General features: G+C 54.6%; 1 protein-coding gene across 2 annotated transcripts in view; it reads right to left on the bottom strand.

Moving 5' to 3' along the window:
• The window catches only part of RAP1GAP2 (RAP1 GTPase activating protein 2), a 51,308-nt gene that overhangs the window by 20,574 nt on the left and 12,404 nt on the right, over positions 1 to 18,330 (bottom strand). The window lies entirely within an intron of this gene.

The raw sequence follows: 18,330 nt of genomic DNA, 5'->3' as shown, positions 1-18,330 counted from the left end.
GGTCCACCACCTCTGGCTGTGCCATCCCAGCTCCACCAGGCAGCCAGGCACCGAGGTGCTCTCCACCTGCCGATCTTCCCGCAACATCCCAGGGCTTATCCAGGCATGGGCTGGGCTGGGACCTAGCTGCAGCCCCTGCAAGGCATGGCATGGCCGTGTAGACACAAGCAAGGACACGAGCACCTTGTACAGAGCTTTCAGCAGCACCTTTCCTATCTTCTCACTAACGTCTAACAAAAGACTTCTGCACACATTCTGCCTTTTTGTTTGTTCGTCTGATTTACCAGGCAGGCTCTAACCTGACAGAGCATTGATACAAATTGCACATGGGAAGGGGAGATGTCAACATATTATGTGACGCCATGGTGTTTTGCAGCGAGCAGTAAGCGCTGCCTTTTGTTATGCTGTGTCAATTAAGTGCTCGGAGCATCACAGGTTACATTTATGTCTTCTCTTAATTCTGCTGATGAAACCTGGCCCATGGAGGTGTTAATCCCTCACAGCACACCCATCTGCAACAAGTTCAGCTGTCGGGATGCTTTATCCTTGGGAAGGACAGTAAAGATGTTCTGTAAATTAACAGCCTCTATTTTTGGAGCCGTCGTTTTTTGCCCTTGATGGGCCTCACCTTGCCAGCTGCTCCCTCTCTCATTTATTTAACATTCAGTGCCCAACATCTGAAGTTCGCTCAGAGGCCGACTCCCCGCCCGCACCGCCATGGCCCCACAGCAGCTCCTGGGCTCACCCAGACAGGGGCCCACAGGCAGCACCGGCCCCATGCAGCCCCGTGCACCAGGAGACGACCATGGGCATGCAGGGCATGCACTGCAGGGCTGCCCGGCTCCAGGCCAAGCACTGCAGGTGCACCACGGCTTAGTGCAGGTGTGGGCAGAGCCCCAACAGTGCAATAACCCCAATAACCCAACTTACTTTGGTTACCTATTGCTTTTTTGCACTGAAGCCTGGAAGTCAGCAAAGAAAGAGAACAATATTTTCTGGTCTAGATTGTTTGCAGTAAATTTTGTGTTTCCAGACTACCAGCCTGCATCTGTGTGCATAGAGCTGCCCCAACTTCACAGCACACACAAGCAAAGAACCAAAGCCCTGCTCAGAGCAAGGTGACATTTAGCTGCAAACGAGTTTAGCTTTAATTACTCCCCTGCACCATGAATAACTGTAGCTGGAGCAGTTCAGGACATCCCACACTCATGCAGGTGTTGCTGCTGTGCTGTTTCAGGAGGGCATGGCACGCTCAGTGCCCGCTCGTCCCACTCGTGCTGCTGCCTGCAGCTGGATGGGAGCTGGAGCCCTTCCAGCCCGCCAAGGACTTCCCACTTTGTCTTGGTAGGAGAGTACGGCTGGCTCTGCAAATAACGCTGGAAAGAGATTTTTATCGCTCGCAGATTTTGTTCTCTGGTTTCACTTCCAGGAGTGGAGAGGAAGCAATGATTTCCAGCAGCATTTGGATAAATCAGCCAAGGGACTCATGAACCATTAATACCAGAAGGATTGTCTGATCCGATTCCTGAAAAAACATGAGCCAAGGAACCTTGGGCAGCCGCTTCTGAACTGATTCAATAATTTGCAAATTAAACAGAACAGCTCCCAGAAACCAGAGCCTCCAATCTCATGCAGAACAGCACCGAGCAGGGGGATGCTGCCTCCGTCTGGCACCTGGGCAGTGGGGCAGGGGAAGGGGAGTGCTCCGAATGGTGAGGGGGGGACCAAAACCTTAGTGAGCATAATCCCTGATCCCACAAATGGGAATGTTTAAATCAACTTCAGCAGTGCAAGGATTTCACCCCAATGACTTCAGCAAGGTGTGCACCAGCTGTCAGTGCAGGGTGCTGCTTCTCTGCCTCAGCCCAAGAGCAGGATAGGCACAGACCTACGGAGTGCCCAGGTGAGCATTGCCTTGCTCCTGCAACAGAAGCCTGCCAAAGTCCATTTGTTGTGCTGCACTTTGCTGGTTGCTATTAAGACAGGGACGTGGGCCACCAGGGACTCTGCAGCTGCCACCAATCCTGCCAGACTTGCATATGGCTCATGGAAAGCAAAATTCAATTGCAAATGCAGAACAAAGCCTGAATGTAGGAGGAAAAAAAGAAAATAGGAGCAGGTGGAGGAACAGAGTCCCTTTTGACTACACCGCTAACAGTCCCTTCCTTTTCCTGCAGATTATGTCACTTTGACGGCCCTGGCAGCTTGCATAAGATGAAGCAGCCACAGTAAAGTACTGCTTGAATTCTCGCTGTTGCTCCCATGAAGGCTCCTCAGACCAGAGCAGACAGGAGAAAAAATTCCTCAGGGTCTGGTTTTCCCCTTGAGGTGTCTGTATGACTCTCAATGTTCTGAATAAACCCCACAGCCAGAGCACTGCTGGGAGGGTTTCTGCTCAGTGTGATGGGGAACAAAATAAAAAGAAACAGGCTCCTGTGTTACGGGGCAGATTCCATGAGAGTTTGGAGCCAGATATTTTTCTCAGCCTTCAGATGTCATTCTGAGCTCATTCATAGAAAACTGGCACCCTATGGGAAGGAGTCACTTTGGGAGCCTCGATGCTCTACCTGAAGCCCCAGCAAAGGAGAAGAAAATAACCCAGAGCAGCAGCAGCAGTATGAGCTACAGAGAAAGCACCCCTAAAATCCTGCTGCCCAGCACACCCCCTGCCCACGCAAAGCACCTCCAGCAGCAGAACACAGGGCCCCACATCGCAAAACTCTGGGGCGAGAGCAGAAGGAACGCTGAAGGGTTGGTGTGCTGGGTTGTGTAGTTGCAAGAAAGACCCCAAATAATCAGCGCTTCATTCATATGTTTTTGTTTAAAAATCACCATTTCAACAACAACACAAGAAGGAAACCATCAATCTGCAGCAGTGCCCATGCTGCTCCCACCCCGAATCAGAGGTATGCACACCACTGGGATTGGGATGCATATTTCAGACTATTTTTAACAACAAAGTTGCCAGAGCAGCACAGTCCTGGAGGAGAGAACTCCCTGACCGAGGCCGCACAAATAAATCAGAGCGTGGAGAGGCTTTGAAGCAAACAGCAATCCGCACTAATAAGTGGGGGGATGCGGGAGCCGTGCAGAGCAGATGCCAGCTCACACAATATTGCAAAGAGGCTATTTCCTCAATACACGGAGTTGAACATAAAGTACAATCCGTGACTTAGTCAATGAAAGATGAAACCATTTGTCAGCTGTTCCTCAGCGAGGAGACAAAGCTGTTCGCTGAGTTAAAGCAGTTCCAGGGGCACCGAAAGCGGTCCTTAATGTTCTCATGCCAAAGAATCGGGCTCGGGCTCGCTCCGCGCAGCAGCGCACGCAGCCGGCCCTGCTCGGGGAGCGCTGCGAGTGGCTGCACCCCGCGATTCCGCTGCCTTGCGCTGGGGTACCCCAACCCGCCGGTACCGACCCAGCACCGCCGCAGCGACGGCCCGGCCGGCACCGGGACACGAAGCACGCCGCTCCCGCGCGCCCAGAGCCCCCCGGCGCGGAGCTCGCACTCGGGCTACTCAGCGGCAGGGACAGATTTCTTTTTAACCCTTCAATAAAGAGAGAAGGAACGAACTTGCTCTCTACCTTTTCTCCTTGTTCTGCTTCCTGGACTTGTGCAGCAGCCCGATGAGCACCACGGCCGCGCGGATGCCGGCCCGCCGGGAGTGCATCCTGCCGGCATCCGCCCGGGACATCGCCGCTCTGCGGCCCCGCGCCCGCCCGGCCCCAGCGCGGCACCTGCGGCGGCGGCGCGCCCGCGTTCCTCGCGCCTCCCCGCGCGCTCCCGCCCGCCGCGCCGCCCCTGCGCGCACGGACGCGGCCGCGCCGGGCTCCGGGTACGGCTGCGGGCGGGGCGCGGCGGTCGCCGCGCGCGCTGCTCCGCTTTTTTCCCCTTTTCCCCTCTCGCGCCCGCGGCGGCGACGCAAAGAGCGCAGACGAGCGCCCAAAGCAGCGCAGCGGGGCCGCGCGGGGAGAGCGGGAGCTGCCCGGGGGATGCGCTCCTCGGGGCTGTCGCTGCGCGCTGCCGGGGTTAGCGGGGTTCCGAAGACACCGCGTGCGCGGAAAGCCGGGCTGCGCTGAGCTCCCGCTGCACCGCGCGGCTCTGCTGTTCTCACGCCGAGGTTTTAACGAGAACGGCCCGCGAGCCCCCCGATCGGCGGGGCTTCTCAGCGCCTGAGGGGATGAGGTTCCGTCCCAGCCCCCTTACATTCGAACAGCGGGAAGGATTTTTTCCTATCTTGCAACCGTTTCCTTCTGCTTTTAGCAGACATTGCGACCACCCCCTCCCCCGCGCGGGACAGCCCGAGGCTGCTCCACGCCGGGCTGCGGCCGTGCCGGTGCCGAGGACCGAGGTCACAACGTCCCTACATCCCCACCCGCTGCAGCAGCCAGGCCAAAGCAGTGCGCGCCCCGGGCTCGGCCCCTAAGCAGCAGCTGAGCTAGCACGCGGCTCGTTCCTGGCAACAGATACTTTTTTTATTAAGTAAACTGTCAGTGATTTACTCCACGAGCTCAGTACCGTTCCCTGGATGTTGATGTTGCCACGGCAGTAGAATGGCCGGGTCCCTCTACTCCCTCGCACCTTCCTCTGTGCCCCCGAATACCCCCAGGAACACAGAGAGGCTGCACTGCACTGACTGCGCTCTGAGTCAGAAGGGGCCCTTAAAGGCCATCGGGTCCCACTGCCCCACAATAAACAAGGACAGCTACAGTTCCATCAGTGCTCAGAACCCCTCCAGCCTCACCTCGGCTGACTGCAGGGATGGGGCACCAACTCCTCTCTGAGTAACCTGCACAGTACTTCACTGCCCCAGCACAGTCCCTAACCAGATGTGTTCTTTAAATGCAACAAAAACCCCATCATCTTCATTGCCATTTCTTTATGCATTCCATCCTAAGTGAGACAGAAGTGCATGAAATGTTGTTTCTGTCCACGTGCCACATTGATTCAGCCTGAGGACAACCTGACTGCAGCACAGCCATGGCTGCCCCACCTGCATTCACCAGCACAGCACACACGTGACTCCTGAAACATCTGAGATCTAAACTTCGATCTAATGCTTCAATATTTTAACAGCTCTTTGGTGGGTCCCTGGGAATGCTGGGGCAGAGCAGCCCCTGCACAGCAGTCTAAGTCACTGCAACACACGAGCACAGAACTCCTCACCTCTCCAGAACAAAGAACCCAACCAGCTACAAAGGACCTGGGACGTGTTTGTGCCTCTCCAGGACATCAGATGATACCAAACTGCTCACAGTGGGCGAGAGGATGCAAGTGGACAGGAAGAAAAGATACATTAACTCTGGATGCTGCCCTCACTCTCACTAACTCACACTGCGAAATCTTTTAACAAAGTTTTGTTTGGACCAGCAAATCAGTTTGTTCCTGTGGAAATACCCAACTGCTTCTATGCAGAAATCATCAGTCTGACAAATTCCTGAGGCATAGCAGAAAAAAAAAAAAAAAAGAAGAAGAAAAAAAAAGAAAAAAAGAAAAAAAAAAGGAGAGAGAGAGAGAAAACGGAGCCCATTTCAATGCCAAACGGTACCAGTTCTGCAGCACCTCATTAGCTTTCATTTAATGGAGGGGGAGGGGTTTTAATTTTAAACCTTTTACCTCTCACATTAAACAAGAGGCTTCAGATCTCATTGAGTCTCTCTTTGTCTCTGGAGACGTCTTCCACCATCTCTCCTCCCTGCTTCCAGACAAGTTAAGTATTAATCTTCCCTTGTTTTATGCTGAAGTGGCTTTGTATTGATTTTTAAAGATGTTCAATTCTCTCATATTTGGAAATAGAGAATCACTTTACGCAGACACACTTAGCCCTATTCTCCTCTCCACTCAAACACTGCAAACAAGTCTTTGCTGTAATCAATTTCTTCTGGACTTCGTTTGCACCGGATCTATAATTCATAGCAGGAGGGCGGGGTGACGATGCAGAGGGTCGGAGCAGGCAGGTAGGGCTGTGCTCAGCTCCCCAGGGACACTGCAGGGCAGAGCAGCTCCGTGCAGGGGCAGTCAGCCCCAGAGGGATCCATCTCCCAGAACTGCTCCTGCTCAGGGCTGAGCCGCCAAGCGCCGCAGTGAGCATCTTCAGGTGTCCTTGTGAGCGCGGCCAGGGGCAGCGTGTGCTGTAGGAGAAGATGCAGGCAGCAAGAGGGCAGGTGGAAGCTCCAGGGCTCCACTTCAGCTCTGGGCCGTTGTTGTTCCCCACACGGTGCATCACGTTTCACCTCCACGGGGGCCATCAGCTGGGGGTGCCCCCCCAGCCGCCTTTGGGGCTCCTCTGAATCTTTGTCCTTCCCGAGAGCTGCAGCGTTACCAATGCAGTGCCTAAATAACCTCTGAGCTGAGCAGCTGCCACTGCACTATGAAGAAATAACTCTCTCTTGAATTGCCCGGATGGTTCTGCTTCGGAGAAAACAGTTTTTGCAGTGAACTACAAAACTGAGTCCCGAGGGGCTTGGGAGAACTCGTTTCAGGTTGGAACAATTACACGCTATGATTAATAAATCACCTGGGCTGCTGGATTGTTTGTGCAGCACTTGGCATTTTCTCCTGGACATTTTGCTATGAAAGACAGATCTGAAAATGCCACACTGTGACAAGACTAAACCTGCATCCCCGGCGGTGTAGAATCTCCCCCAGATAAGTGATGTGGTTAATACTGAAAATCCACAGATTGGCTCTGGCTTTTGTGTTAGTACATCAGTAAGATGGAGCTGCTCGCTGCTGCCCATGGCACAGCCCAGCCCTGCACCCTACCGTTGCACAAAGCCAGGGTCCCAATGGATGGAATGGGTGCTGCAGCTCTGCCCACACCAGAGGAGAGAGGCAGGAGGGGAGCAGCAGCAGTGCAGAGCACAGCAGAAACAGCTACTGGTTTTCTGCAGGAGCAGCCACATCCCGGTGCTCCTGGCATAGGAAGAAAAGGATTTGGGAGCTTGCAAATGAAGAAGGTGATTACAGCATTTAAAAATGTGCTGTGGGATGAGGATAGGAGTACATCCAGTTTTAAGCATCATGAGAAACTGAGCTTTAGATTATGTTACATCCATCCCCAAGTAATCTGATTAGAGCTGTATGTTATGGCTTCAGTCAGAAAGACGCAGAGGAAATATCGAGCAAGCACAAGGCAGATGATGTTTTTCCCTTCAGATGAAGCATCCCTCAGCCCCAGGAGCTGACAGCCTCCAGAGCACTGACTCCAGCACTGCCACATCATTAAGAGCAGCAAAAGGTGACTTTGAGAAAGCTTAATCACTTTTCATATTACAGATGGTTACAGAGAACCCACCAACAAGACAAGGAAACTTCCAACCTGCTTCTGCTCTGGGCACAGTCCCTGCCGGTCTGACGTTCAGGATCAACATCCTCTTCAAACAACAAACACATGTCCTTACATGAGGGCCAAGGTCACAGAAGATCAGGGCTTGCTGCAGCAGCCTCAGACTGGCCGTGTACCTTACGCAGATCCCAAGTCTGTAAAAGCACAGCTCTGGGGCAGCAGGGCCCCTCTGCATGGGGAGCCTGGCTCAGGCCACCACTTCCCATCAGCAGGGAAGCAATGTGCCCTGGCCCCTGGTGAGCTGAGACACAGCTCTGGTGCAGGTGAGGGTCTCAGCCTCAGCACACACCACTGACAGAGCCCAAGGGCAGCTGCAGAGAGGTCTGTGTGCAGCACAGCCAGTCTGCAGGCAGCAAGTGCACAGAGTGCTGCGAGCAGAGTCTGCACTGCTCCTTGGTTGCAGGGTGGAGGCTATTGTGCCCACATCCAACTCGCTGCCTTCTCCATACAGAGAGATTTAATAAGGGCAGAAAACTCAATTCAATTGTTTTCTCGATAGGAGGTTATTTGTTTAGCAGCCAGCAAACAAAGCGAGGAGGGAGGGGCAGTGCTCCCTGCTCTCCACTGCCCGCCCATGGAGGTGAGCATCCCGCTGCCCATGGCTGCAGGAAATGTGAGACTGAAGGCACGAGGCCTGCCTGGTTCTCCCCAGCACGGTGCAGGATGAGGGCTGTGTGCCTCCAGCAGCCCCAGCACCTCAGCCACAGACAAAGACAGCGGGCTCAGCATACCATTGCGCTCAGGCAACAGCAAGCGTGCACCTCAGAACACAGACAGCCCAGCACCGGCAGCCCTGCGCACAAAGTAGGGTCTGGTGTGACCCTGTGCTGCCACAGCACCTGGCACTGCCGCCATGGGGACACTGCATGCACCCAAGCAGCTGCACCAAGAGCCCAGAGCGTGCGTTGACCTTCTGCCTGCCCTCAGCAGAGCGGGGCCCACAGTGTTCCATCTCCACAGAGCAATTATCAGCCTGCCCTGGAAACAAACAGGGAAAGCAATCAAAGCTGCAATGAAAGAGCAAAAATTCATTACAAACAGATGACCTCTCATCTCGCAGGGAAGCCAAAGTGCAGGTAGATATCAGTACCCATTAAAAATGGAACAGGTCCCCCATGAGAGTGGCAGTAGTGTTTGCAGATCAACAGAACCTCAGATAAGCTGTGCTGCTGGGGAGCAGCAGATGGGCATATAGCAATGCTAGGGCACGGCACCTGTCGGTGGGTATGAGGGCAGTGCATGGCCACGCCGGCAGCACCCCCAGAGGCACACATGGACCCCTTCGTGTCCTGTGGAAGAGTTCAGGAGCAATTTGAGCTTCGGCAAGAGATAGAAACACCTCTCAATTAACTCCAGTGGTGCAAATTGCTCCTCTCTGGGAACCTGGTCCTGCTGGAACTGCTGCCTGTGTTTCTGCTCCACAGAAAAGAGCCAGATGAGTCGCTCAGCACATGTATTGCTCAGTGCAATCAGCTGTTTTCTGCCGCTTGCAAACAGACCCCTGGTCCTGCAAACCACGCAGCCATTACTGCTTGACAGAGAGGCACGGGAGCAGCAGCAGCTCTGCCCTGCACTGTCCCTCTGTGCTCCTCAGTGCATAGCATTGTGCAGAGCAGCTCATCGCTGCAGCATGCAGGGGATTAGCAGCACTGTGCCACTGCTGCCACATTCACACAGTTAATCTGACTTTAAAACCCACCTGAAGCAGCTGTGTCTGCCGGAGTGCTCAGACTGAGACTGTCAGAACTAGGAAAGCATCAGCTGAGAGGAGCTGTGTGCTGCCTCGGGGGGGGGGGGATGTGTGGGAGCGGGGGTACTGCCAGCATGGGCTGGGCACCACAGAGCCCTGTCGGGTGCCTTCCTTTCAGGTGAATCTATGAGCCCTCTCATATCACTGTGTATCACAACAGCAAGCAGAATGCAAACTCTACCCACATTAGCACAGCAATAACAAACAAATCTGTACTATCACCTTGGAGCAAACTTAAAGCACAAAGGACAGAAAGTGAATTTCAGTGTGGCTGAAATTATTTGTGTTTGAGCAATGCAGCCTGTACCAGAGCATAGTGACAGGGCCGTGCAATGCCCACAGCATCCTCTGCCCTTTGCCATCAGCTGCCCGGCGTGAGCGGAGGCGTGCAGCACTGACCTGGCAGGAGCCCGACTTGGCTGCCATCTGCTCTGGGGCCAAATCTGTGCCTGCTGCTCCAGTGCCAGCCACAAGATGCCTGGCCACGATGGGGTCACGCCTCACAGGAAAATTACCTATGTTACAGTCATGGCTTGCAAAAAACCTTGCAGACAGAGAGAGGCCGAGCAAAGAGGGCAGAACCCTTCACCCCAGGCGCTGCAGTGATGCCCCCAGTCCCAAACAGCTGAGGGACAGATAGGAACACTGCTCTCTGTCTTCAGCACAAAGCCATCACTGGTAGCCCAGGGGCTGCAGCCACTTTTATGTGAGAAGATCTGTAGATAACCACCCATGTAACTAGAGATAACTATCTTATATTTCTGTACATCCACAGGTTCTCATGGTGTTATTTTTGTAACTGCTCCCTCTTCAGCAGCCGCCCCACAGACGCAGCTCTGCTGAGAAGTTCTCAGGAGGTCCCTGGGCAGCACACACAGGAGGAACGTGCCGTGGTTCCCGGCCTCGCCATGCCTTGCAGTGCCAATGGGCACACAACACATCAAAGCCCTTTAGAAGGTATGGAAACGGCAGCATGGGGAAAGGAAGTGAAGTGCTGCAGGACAGATGGAGGAGCAGGGGCAGAGAGAAGATAAGATCAGGGTGCAGCACTGAGTGCCAGGGCTGAGCCCCGGGGCCGCTCCAGCCCAGCCGCACCGCATCACTTGGTGGAACACGGCACGGAGTCGCCATGCCTACGGCAGCAGCATAATTAAATGGAAATCATACGCCTGATAACTTGGGGTAATTTTTGCTATGAATCGAGGCTTTCTGAAGAAACAAGTTTCAAGATTTCAGCATTAAATTAAATTAGATCAAATCAGCAGAGGAAATAAGTCTTTACAGTAGGAGCAGTTCCTTTGAAATTCACCAGCAAATCAGTGAGCTAAATGCCATCATCTATCATTAACATCACTAATAAAGCCAGGCTCGGGATGCGCAGCAAACCAACACCAGTGATGTGCCCGGTGCTCCCGGTGCCAGCAGCAGGATGAGCGCTGTCCTGCAGCCATTCTCCAGCCTTGCCCCAGGACCCTCAGCAGGCCGGTGTCAGGCAGAGGAGCGATCTCCTCCTCCCTGGGACCCCGAGGACCCACTGCTCTGCTCCACCCTGCACTGCTGGCACCGGTGACACTGCGGTGCCTCAGCACCATGGGAACATGGCACTCGGAGTTGCGCTCCCCCGCCTGCCCCAGGGATCCAGCAGCTCCCTTACTGTCTCCCTCTGACACCTTGTTTGATTCAAGCGAGCAAAAAGGCATAATTTGTGGAGCTAAAACACAAGAATTATCTCAGTGACACATCCCCACAATAGGGAGTGCGCTCAAGTCAATCACGCTCAGAAATGGGTTTCTATTGTTCTACAGCCTTTCCCTCGCCTCTTGCTCTCGATTAAAAGATACAAAGTGCAGTAGGTAGTGTTGGCAAATGGGCATTTTCCTCTTTCAGTGCCTCATGCTGCATGGCCTGACCAAGTGGGAGCAGGGCTGAGCAGCCCAGCACAGCCATGGGCAGAGCTGCAGCAGAAGTGCTGGGCACAGCACAGCCACTCACAGCAATGCTGCTTCCTGTTCACAAAGGAGAGAGAGAGCAGCACTGCCGTGCTTCATTTCTCAGCCCTGAGTACAGCCAGGGAGAGGACAACACAGCCCCCAGCTCGATCCTCTACCACTATCCCTGTTTCTCCTGCCTTGCAGCAAACCTCCCCATTTTCTGTTTAACATGCAAGCATAGAGCAAACCCTTCAGTTCCTGCAGCTGCACTGATTGCTGGAGCTCTGCTAAAGACCCAACAGGAGTTGTTCCCCACTCTCACAACCCATTCGAACCAGAGCTGCTCATTATTATCAGGATGTCACCGAGTCTCAGAATCCACATTATCCCAGTGAAAAGAACACCAAGCACAGCTTTCCAAATTGGAGAGGATTAGCAGTGAATTGCTTGTGCAAAGGAAAGAGCTGTCATGGTCCCTGGCGCGTGACACCAGTAACATTTGAGAGGAATCAGAGAGGACTGTATCTGAGAGGAGTGACCTTTGAGTCTTCAGGGAGATTTCACAGTACAGCCCCAACCTATCCATGCACCCGTCAAACCCCCCCATCTCTCTCCCAGATAGGAACCCAAGACGCTCCAGCCTTTTACAACCGACTTTACCAATGTGAGGTTCTCAGCTGATCACTGTCTGCCATTTGCTAACCTAGCACAACGCTGCACATCATGAGTGCCACTGGAAATAAAGCTCTGGAGATGGAGAGCCCATTTCCAGGTGCATTGGCCGCAGTGCTGGGCCCCATTGGCTGCCAGAACACAGCTCAGTGCCAGAAGCAACAACCATGGGACCAGTGCAGCAACGTCAAATCATTGCCAGGAATCAGCCACGAGCTCTGGCACAGCACCTGCACTCCCACACCTGGTGCTGCTGTGCCCCTGTGTGGGTGCTGCTCCCAAAGCACATCACCCCGCAGCTACACGGCCTGAGCCAGGCACTGCCCGTGGCTCTAGCACAGCAGCAGCGGGTGGGGAGGGAGGGCCCTCCTGCCCAGGTTGCGCCGGGCAGCTCACGGCCCCCACAGAACATCCTGTGCTTGTGCAAACCAGGACACGCGGGAGCACACATCCGCGGCCAGATGGTGCCTTTATCAGTCCAGCCATTAAGCATCCCTCCCCCCATTACAACAATATTTGCTTTTGGAGGGCTGATATTCTTTCAGGTGGCCTCCTTTTGATGGTCTGCAAACAGCTCCTATTTTGACAAAGTATAAATATAGCAGGAGGGAAGAAATATACAAACCAAAGCAGAGCTAAAAATAGCCCCACGTGGCTGCTGAGTCCTCTGGGCAGATGTAATTGTGGATAATCTGGCTTTAAACATGTGAAAGCTGTTCTGATAGGAATGACAACATTTCAACATATGGGATTCAGCGGCAGCACACACCACAGTGCCGCGTCCGATGCCTCCTGGGAGCAGCGCACACATTGCAGGATCACAGCAAACTGTCTCCATGTCAGAGCTTGGGGATCTGAATTAATGAGCCCCCAAATAACCCCAAACACCTATGGCAAGCCACCGAGAGGACGGAGTCTAACAAAAACCAAGCCAAGTACCAAGAGCGTCAGTGGGGCTCTGCTGGGTTCCCCCCAGAGGATCTGTCCCCAACATTTTTGTAAGTTAAGCTTACCAGGCAAAATGGCCAAAACACTCTCCGGTCCTTGGGGCGGCAGCCGCTCCCTCTCTGGGAACAGCTCCTCCATCCCATGCACGCTCTGAGACGTGCTTTGAGGACTGCTGCAGGGCACCGGGCTGGGTGGCTCTGGAGGAGGCAGCAGTGATAACCGCCCTTCCTGGAAACAGCGAACGCCCGCATGCTCACTGCAGATAGGAGAGCAGTGCTGGGACTGCTGGATTGGGAAATCCTCAGCCAGCTGCTGAGCCCCATGAGGTTGGGTTATGTCCCATCACCGCTGCCCCATGGGTGGGCACCCTCCTTGCAGATCCAACCCCTACCACCCATCCCTCCATGTCCCTCTTCATGGCACTGACAGCACTGCCACCAGCACAGGGTGTCCTGCAATACACCGTGCAGTGAGCAGCCCCAGCCTGAAAGGTAACCGACCCCCCTGGCTCACGCCTGTCCTACAGGTGCCACGTGGCAGCAGCTGCCCAGGGCTGGCACAAGCGGAAGCCACCCTGGGCCAAGGGGCAGTTCCCTCTCCACCTGCAAATGTTTTCCTCCTGCACATGAGGTTGGTGCCCCCCACCCCGAGGAGCACTGACCTCTGCTGCTGTGCCCCCGCTTGGCAGGACCATGCCAAAGCCCCTCAGATCCTTCCAGACTTTTCTTCTTGAACTATATGATACCACAGGAAAAAAAATAAAACCCAACAGTTTTGTGCCCATTAAAAGTCATTTCTGTCCATAAGGGAAAGAGGATATCATTAAGGCTCCCATCTTCCAAATTGTCTTTTCCCCCCTCTAGAAAATGGAGGTGATTTGTGACAGCTGTTCTGCTCTCACACACAGCATCAGCCAATGTGCCCTAAATGCTGTGTGTGGATGGCTCTGGCCAGGACTGCACTGCTGCCTGCAGCTGCCCTGCCTGCATCAGCCCAGAGGTGACAGTGTGCAGTGCTGCCCAAGGACCTCCACACAAGCCCGAGTGCTGCCTGCTACAACCACCCAGGAAGGCCAGCTGGAAGGCAGTTCAATGGCAGCGTGCTGCCCTCAGCACCCTCTTGCTGTCCCATCTGTCTGTGGGTGACCTGGGCCCAGCAGCAGCTTCAGAGCACATCCCCAGTGCAGCCCCAGTGGCACCCCTGTGCTGCTGTGGGAAGGGCAGGGCAGGGCCATCCTTATCTCAGCCCCACAGCAGCGCTGTCACGAGGGCAAAGCGGAGATTTCAGAGAAGCACCACGTTATGGGACAGGCAGCCTCCACCCTCACCGGCCCAGCACAGCGCTGCTCAGTCCTGTTCCACAGCCCAGCAACCCAAACCGGCGAGGAAAACACAGCCGACATCGACTTCTTTGCATAAGGAGCAAATAAAGCAGCAGCAGCAGCGAAAGCTGGCTGATGATTCATCTGAGACACCAGACGCACTGCCCTACTTTCACCCTCCTTTCACTGCTTTATACATTCCTCCCTTTAAATTACTGACTCCCACCCCCACTTCCCTGCACAGCACAGGGCTCTGTGCCTTCAGAACTGTGTGCATTCAGGTGCAGCTCTCCTGCAGGGCAGCACCCCCGGCAGCAAATACAGCACAGACACAAGCCATGCCTGTGTGCCCACTGCTGGTCGTGTGTGAGAAGAAGGGAAATACTCCACGTGTGCCATCTCCTCCGAGAGCAGGAGGACTGAGTCATGCTGCACAGTGTTGGACATGAGCCCAAACCCACCCAGAGCCGAGGGTTTTTAAGTGTTTGTTTGTTTGGGTTTTAATGTTTGTGTGTTTGCTTGTTTGTTTGTTTAAAGCACTCTGATTGCCAGAAGGACTCAGAGCTCCATGCAGCATCCCAGGTGGTGTTCCACTCTGCCACATTCCTCAGATCCAACAGCAGCCATGGAAAGCAACAACACTGCACTCCCCCAACACAGCTTTGCACTGCCATTCTTAATGGATCATTCAATTTCAGAGTGAATTCTGCTTCCCTTCCCCTCACTGCCACATGAAACACTGCGAGGACCAACCCAAACGTGCACAGTGGGAAGCAGCTGATTTATGGGCCCATCACAGATCGTTAGCTTTCCAGCAAAACTTTACAAAAAGCCAGGGATGAGATTACAGTCAGGGGACCGAGAAAGATAGCATCAGAAAAGCTCAGAAGAATTTGTTTTGATGAGATGAGCCACGTGCACATCCATAAAAATCAATACAGCTCACAGCAGAAGCGTCAGAAATGAAGAAGCGTTTCCCAAGGGTGAGAAGGGCGTCCTGCAGCCGGCCAGGATGACGCACGGTAAGTCATCCTCATCCCAGCTGGGTACCCATCATCCCTCTCCGTGCGCAGCGCCACGCGGAGATTCTGTCACTCGCTGGGAAGTGTCGCGGGCCCTTCTACTCGCTAATTTTTTGCCCCAAAAGCCCCAGCACCAACTTTAGTTCAAATCTCCAGCGCTCCCTGCACGGTACCGGCACCGCACCGAGAAGCGCCGCCGCGCACACACCGTCCGCCTCGGGGCGCTCCCCGACTTCATCCCCCCTGAGCCCTCATCCTCCTCGTCCTCCTCCCCCACCTCCGCCGGCAGCAGCGCAGCGCCACCTGGTGGGCAGTGGGAGCACAGCGCCTCCACGGCGCTCCTCGCCCCGAGGCCGTCCCGCAGCTCCGCCCCGCCCCGCAGTGCCGCACACCGACCTCCCCGGGGCGCACCCGGGCGCCGCAGGAACGCTGCTCGCACGGTGGCCCCGCACAAGCAGTTTTTCTCTCGCATTTCTTTGCTAATTAATTTCATCAGCAGCCGGGTTGGTGAGGGGACCACTTCTGGGAGCTTTAGGTGGCAGATCCCGCAGCCCAGAAGAGCCACAATCACACACCCAAACAAGGCACGAGGCGTGCTGCCTCACTGCTCACAGCCCGGCTGGAACGTACACACCACTGCAGCCAGAGGGCAACTGCAAGTATGCATTTACACATAATTATCCATTTTCACAGATGGTAATAAAATCAAAGGTATTTTCTCAGGCAATCTTCTCCCCAGGCCTTGTCCTCGCAGGACCTGAGCACACAGCTACAACCCAACGGAGCCCCGCAGCTCCCAGCAGGAAGCCAACTCACTGCCCTCCCCTTAGCACAGCTCTGATCCATGAGTGCTGAAGAGCCTCGGGCCCGAGCACAGCTCACCTCGCTCAGCCCTGCACTGCCAGGTGAGCACTGTGCACTCACCTGTGGAAAGGTGAGCTGTGCACACCCCAACCTGCAGCAGTTGGTGCACAGGGCTCTTCTGTTCCACAGAGACACAATTTTGTTGTGATTTTTGCTTCATAAGGACAAAGCAAGTGGAGAGAGCCCCTGAGGGCTGAGGAGAAGCCTCAGACAGAGGGCCCCCATAGGGACAGCCCCGAGCAGCTCACAGCCGCATCCCATCCCAGCATCCCAGCTTGCTCTGAGCCCAGCGCAGAGCTGAAATGAGCTTGGGATGGGGCAGGAGCATCTCTGGGATTGCCCAGCCCCAGCAGATCCTGCATCTCTCCTGTGCAGATCAGCGTGAGCGAGCTCACCTGGCCCAGGGCCACTGTGTGACACACAATGATCCTTTGCCATGATGACCTCTCCCTCTGGAGTCACCTTTCTGCTTAGGAGGTTGCTCTATCTGCAGAACTGCTCTGTGCTGGAATCCCGCTCCCATACACACACCAACCCCTGCCCACACATTCCAGCCCCACCTGGCAGCACAACGGTGCTGGTGTCAGTCCCCCCCAGGCTCCTGCTGGCAGCATCCCTCCATCCCACACTCCCCAGCACCGGCCCCAGCCCAGAGAGCCGCCAGCCCCCAGCAGGTCTGCACGCAGCCAGACAGCACTTGGTGGCACCTCCTGAGAGCAGCCCATGGCCACACACAGCACAAACACACCTGAGCTCTGCAGAACAGCCCATGGCTCTGTACATCAGAACCTCAAAGCTCCCCTTCTGAGTGCCCCAGCACCTCCGGAGCCTTTTCTGCACGCTTCGCAGCAGCGGAACCGCTGCACAAAGCAGAGCTCTGCATGCACTGCCAGTTGCAAAGGCAAAGCGCGCCGGGCATGGGGCACGGCTGGACCTGCACTCACCAGAGCTTCCTGGGCATTTTGGAGGCTGGGCCCAAAGGCAGCAGCTCAGCAGCAGCTCCTGAACAGCACGAAGACGCTTGGAGCTCTGCAGCGCATTTGCTCCCTGACTGCACCTGCAAGTGCGTCCCGATGCCTCCCAGAACAGAATGAGGCCGAGCACACCCTGACCACGATGCCAGGACTGCCAATCTCCCTCCTCCGGCGCTCCCCCTCTGCAGCATCCACTTATTCTCTCCAGTCTCAAGTCCCTCAGACATATTCACGGTTACCATAGGAACTAATGAAAGCCAAATTAAAAAAAGAAAAGGGAGAGACAGATAGAGGGAAAAACTGCTTTGAAGCTCTGGTGCCACCTGTGTGTTTGTGTTCAGCCCGCTGTGTTCTGCAGCTCTGCACGAGTGGGCCCCGGCTCTGCTTCCATCCCAGGAGCCCGCAGGGGCACACAGCCACCCCAGGGTCCCTCTGCAGCCAGGAGCTCCTGGCCCCAGCAGCACTCACTGCTCTCCTTCACCAGATTCCTGCAGGTCACTCTCGATGCCTGCAGTGCACGAGGCTTCTTGAAGCACTTCCTGGCACGGAGGCAGCAGCTTGTCTTTTGTTAACAAGTTATACAGTGGAGCAAATTGCCTACGCCTGGCATCCCAGCCAGAAGGTTGCAGCAATAATAAGAGGGCGTTAGCAAACCAAAACGGCTTTTACAAATATCTAATGTGGCTCTGGCTGAGCCCCATTTACAGAAACATTTTGCGAGGCAATCTGTGCACAAAGCAGAAGCATTAAGAGGTTGTGGAAAGCATCAGCTGCAAATAGATGGATGGAACAACTGCAGGGACATGCAGCTGTGTGAACACCTCAGGGCCATATGTGATGTTGTGTGGCCACAGCCCCCTCCTGCAGTGCGGGCAGAGCACCCTGTGGCCCTGCAGCCCCCAGCAGCACCCAGCATCGTGCTGGGGCCATCATGGCACTGCTACAGTGTGTCAGGGACTGATAATAGTGGAAAGGAGTTTCTGTTCCATGGAAAAGCACATTGCTTGGAGGGGTCACCGCAGGCACTGCTCCCATAGCTACAGCTCAACAGGGCTCCAGCTGCACTTCATGAGTGCTTGAAGTCACCTCCCAGGAAGTAGTTTTCATTTCCCTATCGCTCCAAGAGGCTTTGCAGACATGCACTCGTGTCAGGAAACACATCTCAGCAGCAAAGATGTTTTGCTATCAACAAAAATGCATTATGTAGGGAGGGGAAAAAAAAAAAAAAAAAAAAAAAGCAGAAACCAAAAGCAGCATCTGCCCCCAGGTCAGGTACAAGGCACAGAAAAAGAAAATGCTCTGAGATTGCCCCAGAGCTGTAAACACTGACTTAAACTTCTCATTAGTTCACCAAAAACCTGAGCTGTGAGCTTAGCAATGGCGCTTCTGTTGTGCTGTTTGCAAAGGGCATTTCACGGGCTCGTTCACACAGCAGGTTCCCCAAAGGCTCTCTGTATATTTTTCCATTAATGAATAATTTGCACAAGTAATGATTATAA

The sequence above is a fragment of the Gallus gallus genome, chromosome 19 (genome assembly GCF_016699485.2).
Source record: "Gallus gallus isolate bGalGal1 chromosome 19, bGalGal1.mat.broiler.GRCg7b, whole genome shotgun sequence".
NCBI lineage: Eukaryota > Metazoa > Chordata > Aves > Galliformes > Phasianidae > Gallus > Gallus gallus.
The sequence above is the reverse complement of the archived record's forward strand: the minus strand, read 5'-3'. Positions and strand labels throughout refer to the sequence as shown.